The following is a 9,271-nucleotide window of genomic DNA, read 5'->3' as shown; positions in this document are numbered from 1 at the left end:
CAGTCTTGTGTTATCCTGATGGAAGATTTATGCGTTTTCTGTTGACTAATTCCGGATGCTTTTCATCGAGTGCTGCTTTCAGTTGGTCTAATTGGGAGCAGTACTTATTGGAATTAATCATTTGGTTTTCCGGAAGGAGCTCATAATAGAGGACTCCCTTCCAATCCCACCATATATACAACATCACCTTCTCTGGATGAAGACCGGCCTTTGGTGTGGTTGGTGGTGGTTCATTTTGCTTACACCACGATCTCTTCCATTTTGCATTATGGTACAGTATCCACTTTTCATTGCCCATCACAGTTTGTTTAAAAATCAGAATGTTGGGCTTCCCTGGTGGCGCAGTGGTTGAGAGTCCGCCTGCCGATGCAGGGGACATGGGTTCGTGCCCTGGTCCGGGAAGATCCCACATGCCGTGGAGCGGCTAGGCCCGTGAGCCATGCCCGCTGAGCCTGCGCGTCCGGAGCCTGTGCCCCACAATTGGAGAGGCCACAATAGTGAGAGGCCCGCGTACTGCAAAAAAATAATAATAATTAATTAAAGATAAATAAATAAACAGAATGTTTTTGTTACACTTAAGTAGAGAATCACATGGGGATATACGGTCAAGAAGGATTTTTTCGCTTAACTTATGTGGAACCCAAACATCAAAGTGATGAACATAACCAAGCTGGTGCAAATGATTTTCAGTGCTTGATTTGGATATTTTGAGTATGTCGGCTATGGCTATCTCTCACATGGTATAACGCTGATTGTTCTCAATGTCTCGATTTCATTGCTATCAACTTCAACTGCTCTACCCGACTGTGGAGCATTGTCCAGCGAGAAATCTCTAGCATGAAACTTTGCAAACCACTTTTGACACGTTCGATCAGTCACAGCACCTTCTCTATGCACTGCACAAATCTTTTTTTTTTTTTTACATTTCTGTTGCATTTCTACCTTTCTTGAAATAATAAAGCATAATATATGGGAAATGTTGCTTTTTTTCTTCCATCTTAAATATTAAAATGACTACACAAAAATTCACCAATTTTGATAAGTTTTTTTTAAAATGCACGCTGTTATGACAGCTGTCACAAAGTTGTTTCGAATGAAGTTAATGACAACTAAACGCCACTAGAGCCATCTTATGGGAAAACTGAACGAAGCTTTTGGCCAAACATTTACTATATTTGCTCAGTTCCACCCCTAACTCCAATAGATAACTACTCATTAATTTTTTGTGTATCCTTCAACAGATATTTTTAAATATAGTCACAAAAATATTATGTGCATACTTTCTCCATTTTATCACAAATGATAGCTTTATTACACAGTTCTGCACCTTAGGCTTATGTTTTTACATTTTGTAAATTGCATTTCACTTCATAGTTTACAATCAGCATTTCCCATGTTTTTACAGAGTTTTTATAAATGTCATTGAAAATGGTCACACAGAAGTTCGCTGTTGTGTATTTACAATAATTTACTTAAACAGTAGGGGTTACCGTTGCACAGTTTGGTCCTTTCCTCTCCCCCCTCTTCTATTGAAGATAACTTTATGATAAAAATCTCTGTGCATAGAGTTATTACCACCCAATGAGTACTGGGGGAGCTTGGGTAGATACACCCAACGACTGCTGCTGAGAGCCCAGAGCAGCCCATATTCTTTCCCTTCCTCAGTCTTGTAGTTAAATTCCTTTTCAATTTTAGGGATTACTCTGTAGCCTACTAATATAATCTCTCTTTTCTCTTAATATATAAAGAGGCATTTACAGCTTGCAGCAAATAAAGCTTAACTAATACATAAAAAAATGGGAAAGAGAGAGAAGATTATTCTTCCATCTGTCAGAGTGTTAATCCCATATTTGATAGTAAAGGAATGGGATTACCTAATGAGGCAAGTAGAAATGAAAAACAGACAAAAAGAACCCAAACTCAACTAACACTGAGGAAATGGCAAAGGAACATCCATGGGAAATGAACATCATAGAGGAGTTAGTTCTTGCTACAGGAGGGAAAACGATTGTAAACAGGGAAGTCTTTCATTGAAAAGGTTTCTTGAAAGTCTGGGGAACTCAAACAGCTGAGGAAACACAGATTGTCAGGGAGGAGTGCATGGTCTACCTTCCATCTCTGAAGCAACAGGCTAAGAAAGTATCAAACAGAAGAAAGTCCTTGTCAGAAATTTTTTGAGACTGATTCACTAACCAGAGCAAACTCCTAGTGCTGTAGTTTATCTCCAGGCAAATTCTAGAGCAGGAGGCAGCCAACCACTACAGTGTAAAGAGACAAGAAAGGTTTGGGAAATACATAGAGAAAAACACGATTCTGGGACTGTTGGGGAATGTCCGTTCTTATGGTGGGGTAGGTGAGGATAGCAAGAGCGAGTTAATTCTGTCTGGGGTGGTGGAGGGGTGAGGGGTGGAGTTATTCTCTTCCAATCCAACCCAATTCCATCCAATCCAATCCAATCCAATCCAATCCAATCCAATCCTATCCAATATTAATTTCAGCCTCAGAGAGTCAGTCGACCAGGGGTTAGAGGAAATTTGAAGCCTCAATTATTTGTGATGGATCCCAAAAGGAAAGAGGTCTTAGAAAAGACCTGAGGACTGGAGGGGTATATATATATATATATATATATATATATTAACTAGAATACTGAAATAGCAGAACTTGTATTATGCAATCTTTTTTTTTTAAACATCCTTATTGGAGTATAATTGCTTTACAATGTTGTGTTATTTTCTGCTGTATAACAAAGTGAATCAGCTATACGTATACATATATCCCCATATCCCCTCCCTCTTGCGTCCCTTGCCTCCCACCCTCCCTATCCCACCCCTCTAGGTGGTCACAAAGCACAGAACTGATCTCCCTGTGCTATGCCGCTGCTTCCCACTAGCTATCTATTTTACATTTGGTAGTGTATATATGTCCATGCCACTCTCTCACTTCATCCCAGCTTACCCTTCCCCCTCCCCGTGTCCTCAAGTCCATTCACTACATCTGTGTCTTTATTCCTGTCCTGCCTCTAGGTTCTTCAGAACCATTTTTTCTTTTTTTAAGCTATCACTGTGCTCTCTCATTCTCTTACATGGTCCATAGGAAATCTGCAACTTTGATGCTTCATAAATGGGGTTCACTTACTCTCAAAATATTTCCAGAGAATGAACTGCTATAGGTCAACCCAACTAGCATCTCACTCTTTGGATTCCTCAGTCATGAGTAGGATACCAATACCATGTTTACCAAACTCATAGCAGATATATTTAATTCCAGAAGTCTTCACTGGGCTCCAGGGAAAGGAAACTCCATTCTTTCCATGGGTAGGGAAAGTTCTCAGAAAATATTTTCTTACCTCTTATTCCAACTCTTGATAGGCTGAAGGTGTGTAGTTAGCTAAGGGTTATAAAGCTGACCACTTGTTTTGTAATTCATAGTTTGGTGGTCTTGCACCAACACTTTTATATATGGTGTGATTAAAATAGTTAACTTTTAGTCATTTTTCATAATTGATAGGCACACACATATGTAACTAGTTCATGTTCAAATTCACATCAGTTTTAGAGTTGCTTTGTAATATTGAAGATACTGAGAAACTTGTGTGATATGCTATTCTAGGAACAACACAGCCTAGAAGGGTCTTGAATTTTCTTGAATTTCATTTTTATGCCAAAGGGATTGCATAGTCTTGAAGATTTAAGCTTTCAGGTTGGAAGTATATTTTATTTTCCTAGGAAAGTTCAATACTATTTTCTAGAGGAATAAGGAAATGAAATGTCACAAGTGAGGAAACAATTTAGGTTGGGAATTGTGTATGTATGTGTAAGTTGCTGGATGTCTATGAAACAAATCTGTGTGGGAAAATGTCATTTTGGGATTATATTTTTATGTTGTGGGAAGGAGAGAGATGAATAATTGACCCTTGCCATTTTAGTTTCCACTGGTTTCTCCTGCAAGTAGAGAAAATGCATAAATACTAAATGGACACATAAAACTGCTCCTTGGCAGATGTGGATTATATTCTAAAGGGACACATTTAAAGAACATCCCCCAAGTCTCTTATTTATTCTGCAGCCCCTAAGCATGTCTCAGGGCAGGTCTACAGTATTATCAGGTACAGTTTTACACAGCTCTCTGTAATTGCTCTTTTGCTGTTTTAACCCTGAGTGAACCTCGCTTTGAGCAAACCTCCTATACAATTCAGCTTGAGCAAGTTTTTAAATTGTGGTTGGAATATTATTTTTTTAATACTAAACAACTTTTCAGTTTACAAAAGTGTCACTGTAAATTTTTTCTAATATTAAATCTTCAGTGTAGTTTTAAAAATTAAATTTATACCAGTTGGTCTAAACAACATATTTTTAGTAGCCTGGAGTTTTCTCAGAGGACACTAAGGGTATACACAGTATAGACGAGCCCCCAGCGTCTGATGGACAGTGGAAGACACTAGACAGGGAGAATGGATGCAGACATATTCCTGAATACACCTGAGGCCAGCCCTGCCTTTGAGGGCTGTAGAAGTAGCTGGGGGGATGTTAGGGATCCTGTGTCAACAGGTAGGGGATGTGAGTCAAAAATATTTGCTTATTAATGTTAATATCCTCTCACTTTTTCTCACGGACAAAGGGTGAGTGTGGAGGAGGAACTGGGGATATTTAGGACATGTGTCTTCAGGAGTTTCTTTTCCTCTGAGCCTTGTTTGTCTAACAGGATCACTTACCTTTAAAAACAGGTCCAGATTTGGCAGCTTGGTCAGGATCTAATGGCAGCACATAAATGAATAGCAAGATGAGTCTGGCACAGGGAGCCCCAGAAGAAGAAGCCATGTCTTGTTCTAGCATAAAAAGTGGGCAAAAAAGTAAATGTTCATGTGGACTTCTTGAAGGTGGGGATAACGTCCTCACGAGTGGCCATTCAATAAATGTTGCTTAATAAAAGAAGGACTGAATCAAAGGACAGGCAGCAGGGAGTCTGCTAAGATGTCAGCCCTAACTCTGATGTAGAGCATCAATTTCTCAGAACATGAGCTCTTGGAGGGCAGAGCCCACCTGTGTGGCTTTTAGCCTCTCCCTCCCCTCCCTGCCTCCCTCCTACCTGAAAGTACCGAGGAAGGATTGTATATCCACTCCCAGCCTAGTAAATGATTGTCTGGGATGATCAAATTAGAGTCATTATAAATGTCTGAGAAATATGGCTGGTACCATTTTATTTTGAATATTAAGAATTACATGATACATATATGTGCAATTTATAAAGAGTGGAAAATAAATGTTAAAAAGAAGAAAATAATTCACTATGGCACTAATCAGAAATAGCAAGATAGATAACTGTACAAAAATGGGATCACACTGTACATATTTTTTGTGTCTTGTTTTTTTCCCTATGTGACAAACTATGAAGATCTTTTTTTTGTGGTGTGATTTTAAAAGTGCTCTATTAATGTAATGCCTATCTCTTATGCTCTACTTTAACCAAGATTAATCAGCTACAGATTTTTTAAACTAAACTTGGTAGTTTCCTCCCTGCTTCTAATGAATCACTACCATTCATTAGAAGATCCAGCAAACTGTGTCAGTTCTGCATGTGATACAGTAAAGAAATGGGCTCATCTAAAGAGGGAAGTTAAGTTTAAAAATCCAGCTAACAGTACACAAAAGTGTGGCAAAAACTCAAGGAAAAGCTGAGTTTCAGCGGCAAGAGAGTGAGGCATAGTGGAGAACATGGCACAGCCACAAACCTCCCCTCCCTTCCAAGCACTGGTTCAGGTGCAGGGAGATACCAGGAGTGGGGAAGAAGCAGCTCCTTGGAACAGAGACACTCATTCATAGAGATTATTTGGGTTTCAATAAATTTGTGACAGCGGTCCTAATCCTAAACTCAAATTCAGAACCACCCTGGTGTAAAGTCTACGAGATCAGAGCGGGGTGCCTGGGAGAGAGCTGGACCCTGTCTGGCGCTATAGAGCTGGAGATGGGGACACGCCTCAGAAACTCTAAGCCATGGACTTTGCTTTCTCCCTTCAACCCCAGTGAGGATATGACCTCACTTGTTGGGCTCTAATTCAATAAACAGAGAATCTAATTTTTTTTTTATTTTTTTCCGTACGCGGGCCTCTCACTGTTGTGGCCTCTCCTGTTGTGGAGCACAGGCTCTGGACGCGCAGGCTCAGCAGCCATGTCTCACGGGCCTAGCTGCTCCACAGCATGTGGGATCTTCCTGGACCGGGGCACGAACCCATGTCCCCTGCATCGGCAGGCAGACAGAAAACCTAATTTTTTTAATGTGTACATTTCAGTGGGGTTTAATGTGTTCACAAGGTTGTGCAGGCACCTCCATGATCTAATTTCAGAACATTTTCATCACTTCAGAAAGGAGCCCTGTACCTAATAGCAGTCACAGTCCATTCCCCTCTCCCCCAAACCTGGCAACCTAATCTCCTTTCCATCTCTATGGATTTGCCTCTTCTGGATCTTTCATATAAATGGAATCATATAAAATGTGGTCTTCTGTGTCTGGTTTCTTTCACTTAGCATGATGTTTCCAACACTTATACATGTGATAGCATGTATCAAAACTTTATCCTTTTATGGCTGAATAATGTTCCATTTTATGGATATACCATCTTTTGTTCTTCCATTCATCAATTGACAGATGTTTGTGTTGTTTCTACTTTTTGGCTTTAATGAATCATGCTGTTATGCACCTTTTTATGTGAACATATAGTTTCAATTATCTTGCAGAAGCCGATGTGCTTGAATATTTCTTTAAACAAAAATTCAAGGACTGGGGAACAATTTGTTTTCAATTTTTCTGTAAACCTAAGACTGTTTTATAAACAAAGTCTGCTAATTAATTTTTAAAATGCATGGGTCATTATTTTTTAGTGTGAATGGTGATTTATGCCTGTATGTGAAAGTGGCACACCAAGAATTTAGCTGTTTTCTCCCCCCTGCCCCCAGGTTTATTGAGGTATGGTTGAGAAATAAACGTGTATATGGTTGACTCTTGAACAACAAGGGTTTGAACTGAACACAGGTCTATTGATACGTGGAGTTTTTTCAATAAATACATAGTTTGGCACACAGTTCTGCATCCTTGAATATGGAGGCCCACTGTGGGACTCGAGCATACCCAGGTTTTGGTATCACTGGCAGGTCTTGAAACCAGTTCCCCTGGGGATACTGAGGAACAATTGTATATTTAAAGTGTGCAAAGTGATGATCTGATATATGTATGCATTGTGAAATGATCATGGCAATCAAGGTAATTAAGACATCCATTGCCTCACATAGTTACCCTCTCCCCCCACTTTTTTTTTTTTTTCTGGTGAGAATGCTTACAATCTGGTCTCCTAGCATATTTCAAGTATACAGTATTATTAACTATAACCGCATGTGGTACGTTAAATCTCCAAAATTTATTCATCATATAACTGAAAGTTTATACCCTTCAATCAACATCTCCCCATTCCATCCACCTCTCCAGACCTTGGCAATCACCATTCTACTCTCTGTTTTCATGGGTTCTACAATTTTTTTTTCTTCCAGATTCCACTTATAAATGGTACTATACAGTATAAGCTTGACTTATTTCGCTTAACATAATGCTCTTCAATTTTATCCAAAATGTGTTGTCACAAATGGCAGAATTTCTTTCCTTTTTAATGGTTGAAGTCTTTATCTGTTTATATCTTTAACCATTCATGCATCAACAGACACTTAGGTTTTTTTTCATATCTTGGCTATTGTGAATAATACTGCAATGAATATGGGAGTGCTTTTGTTTTCTTTGAATATGTACCCAGAAGTGAGATTTCTGGACCATATGGTAGTTCTATTTTTAGTCTTCTGAGGACCATCCATATTGTTTTCCATAGTACCTACATCAGTTTAAACTCCTATCAACAGTGTACAAGGGTTTCCTTTTCTTCACATCCTCGCCAACATTTGTTATCTCTTCTCTTCTTGATAATAAAACTTGGCTATTTCTTAATGCTGATCAGAGTGAACAACAGTCACACAGAGAAGCCAGGCCTGAGGAAAAAGCCAGGGCAGGAATTACTGCATTTTTGCCAGCTCTGTGCAGCTGCCTGTTTTCCGTTAAATTCATTTGTTGCCTAAATAAAATGGAGCACACAGTAAGAATAGGAGAATATGTGGTCTCCTCCCCATATGGTAATCTGGAATGCTGCAGGTAATATTATTTCCTTTAATATATTAAAAATTGTAAAATAATTCAATTTGAAGAAGTTAGGAAACAAAGATGAGCATAAAGAAGAACTTAATTCACTTCCACATAAATTAGATAGTATTGTTAATACTTCCTTTTATAAAACATGAAATCACTTTTTTGATGACTATAGTTTGTGTTCTGCTTTTTTCCTCTAATCAATGAACTATGAATGAATTTCAAGGCATCTGTTTAGCATTATCTACTAATGTGGTACTCTTTTTCCTTTATGTTCTGCTGTAAACAAATTTAATCATATTAAGACTTTTTTCCTTGAAGAAAACATAGGGTGAGCAATTCTGTTTCTACTCCAAAGCAGGCACTTCCATTTATTTTATCCTAGGATCAAACAGTGCTGACCTTACATGAGGCAGACAGCACTGGATCTCAGGTAAAGGGACACACAGACATTTAAAAATTATAGTGGATCTGTCTGGAAATGGTAGAAGAAACCCAGGAGAAAATGGGAAACCAAGAAGAGAGAGTTTGGTTATGTTATAGGATGATGAGATATAGAAAAAGGAAGTCTGGGAAGATGGCGGAAGAGGAAGACGCGGAGATCACCTTCCTCCCCACAGACACGTCAGAAATTCATCTACACGTGGAACAGCTCCTACAGAACACCTACTGAACACTGACAGAAGACCTCAGACCTCCCAAAAGGCAAGAAACTCCCCACATACCTGGGTACGGCAAAAGAAAAAAGAATAAACAGAGACAAAAGGATAGGGACGGGACCTGCACCAGGGAGGTGCAGGGAGGGAGCCGTGAAGGAGGAAAGGTTTCCACGCACTAGAAGCCCCTTCGCGGGCGGAGACTGCGGGTGGCGGAGGGGGAAAGCTTCGGAGTAGCGGAGGAGAGCACAGCAACAGGGGTGTGGAGGGCAAAGCGGAGAGATTCCCGCACAGAGGATCGGTGCCCTCAGGCACACACCAGCCCGAGAGGCTTGTCTGCTCAGCCGCCGGGGCAGGCGGGGCTGGGAGCTGAGGCTCGGGTATCGGGTTTCAGTCGGAGCGCAGGGAGAGGACTGGGGCTGGCGGCAGGAAGAGAG

This window comes from Mesoplodon mirus (assembly GCF_964341445.2).
Source record: "Mesoplodon mirus genome assembly, chromosome: 7".
NCBI classification, from domain to species: Eukaryota; Metazoa; Chordata; class Mammalia; order Artiodactyla; family Ziphiidae; genus Mesoplodon; species Mesoplodon mirus.
This window is presented reverse-complemented; position numbering follows the sequence as displayed.